This window comes from Arachis ipaensis, chromosome B10, assembly GCF_000816755.2.
Source record: "Arachis ipaensis cultivar K30076 chromosome B10, Araip1.1, whole genome shotgun sequence".
In the NCBI taxonomy this organism is placed as follows: Eukaryota; Viridiplantae; Streptophyta; class Magnoliopsida; order Fabales; family Fabaceae; genus Arachis; species Arachis ipaensis.
The window spans coordinates 122,793,082-122,795,607 of record NC_029794.2 but is presented as its reverse complement, the minus strand read 5'-3'; positions in this window follow the sequence as shown (position 1 = coordinate 122,795,607).

The window sequence follows — 2,526 nt, the reverse complement described above, 5'->3', positions numbered from 1 at the left end:
CCGAAGCCAATAAAAGAATGAAAAGGAAAGAAGTAAGAAAACGCAGGCTTAATGCATATATACGTAGGCTTAATGTGTATATATATAACCTTTGACATCTAATCATCATGCTTTAGTTAGGATCACTATTGCATGACCGAACCATAGTAAAAGAAAAAGAAAGATTAGTAATGTAAATATATGCCCATGCATTAATATAACAATGACACATATGTATATATATCCATTCCCTTAATAAATATTATGACACATAACCCCCTTTTCATTAATCATCACCATCAACATCTCGTTTTCTCTTCTTAACCGCGAAGCAAGAAGAAAGAAAAACAAAAAAAAAAGAGAGAAGGCCGTGTGGGATTCCATGGAAGCTATGACTTTCCGGCTCTAATTTTTTGAGATTCGTAACTCCAATAAAAAATCTAATCTGGTAAAAGTATTCGTATCCTTCTTCTCTATACATTGGCGTTACTTTTATCCAGTAGAAGTTGACAGTGACGTAGCTCCGTATCTCTTTGAGTTTAGTCAATTGGAGTTCTAGGATGCGCAGACGATTCCTGACGTTTTCTTCTTCATCAGCGGCTTGGTCAAAAAACTTTTTCGAAGATTCTGTTGGTTTGATTTCGTACGGAGGTAGGATTTTGGTAACTTTAGAATAATTAAATGTGAATTTGATAAGTGAATGTTGATTTGGTTGATTATTGTTTAAATTTAAATGAGTTTATGTTAAATTATTGTTGTCGCTTGTGATTTGTTGGGTCGGCTATGTATGAACAGCCAGTTGGGGTGTTTTGGTGATTTTGGAGCTGTTGTGGTATGGTATTTTGAGATAAATTTGGTGAGATTTGATGGCCAAGAGAAAAGATTAAAAGTTATAAAAAATCGGTAATCGAAAAATTCGAGAATGGATTTAAGCACAAGTAATATTTTAAGAGAAAAAGGTTAAGGGTTCCGATTTTGGTATAAAATAAAGATTAGTAATTAAATTTTATTTTTGAAGGGTAACATTGTATTTGTATATAAAAATTGAGGTACTATTTGTAATTATATACGTTTTTGGATATTTTGGGTAATAATTAAAAAGTTTATAAATAAAAGGGATATTTTATAAAAGATTTAAGGTTATTTTGGTAATTATATTATATGTAAGAATATTTTAATAAAATATAAAATGTGTTGGGGTAAGAATATAAATATTTTAGGAAGCTCAAAGATACCATCATTATTATTGTTATTAATTTATTAAGATTATTATCAATGTATTTTTGAAATATATTATATATTAGTATTTTATTTAAATATATTATTTTATTTATGATATACTAAAAGGGTAAGTAGAAAACTGTCCTAAAAACTTTAGAAAGACAAATCTAAATTAAGAACCATTTATACTCTTTCTATAAGATACTTAGGGAAAGGCGGGGGAATAATGCAAAGACAATTTATATTGTGAAATGATAAGAAAGAAAAAAAAGAAAGAAAGAACGAAAATAAAATGAGATAAGTAAAGATACGGTGGTGAGCCCACTGAGATTCGCTTTCCAGATATACATCGGCTACTCCAGGGAATGGTTGCACCTGTAAGACAGAGGTTGCTTACAGAGGTTATCAATACATACATTGGCTAGAGAGAGTCTCACCTGTAAGACAGAGGTTGCTTATAGAGGTTTTTTTTGCATGCATAGGCTTAAGAGATTCGCACCTGTAAGACAGAGGTTGCTTATAAAGGTTATGACACTGGAAGCCAAACGCAGACAAAGGTTGCTGAGTTAAGTAAAAATATAATTTAATAAATAACCGAGAACAAAAGAATTAAAAGAATAAAAGAAACTAAATAACCTCTACCACATGAGAGCAGAGAATATAAGAGAAGGGAATATATTAATTAAAGGAATCTGCCACAGTAGAGTAGAGAGCAAAGTTTGAAAAGAAATTGAGTGCTGTTTGGGCTTTAGTGCCAAGTGTCTAGTGGGGACGGCGATACGTAACGCTCACTTGATACTATAAGGACGGCTCAGTGAGGACGGCGATACGTAACGCTCAGTGGAGACCGAAAGGAAGGTTTCTCCCGTGAGGACGGCGATGCGTAACGCTCATGGAGGGGACGTTGGCTGAGATAAGGGCGGCAGTACGAAACGCTTATCTCAGGACCAGTGTCGAAAATCGGGCAACAAACTGACACATGAGCTCATGGCCTGTATAGGACTAGACATGCATCATATTTGTTTGCGCATATTTGTTTGTGATTGTGTTTTCTATGATTGTGTGTGCTTGTGATTGGATTCTGTATTCTGTAATTGCTGAGTTGGATTATACTTTGTTGACTGTTATTATTGACTGAGAACATAATGAAACGAACTTAACTCCTAACTCCGACCCTACTAAGAACTCCCCAATTCTTACCCCCTATCTCCACCCCCTTTCAACTACAGGTGTGAAGGCTTATTGCGAAGTTGCAGGAGTACAGAGGAATATGTTTACGAGTTGAGTTGTTAGAACTTTTTTTTTTCCTCGCCTTATTAGTTAGAC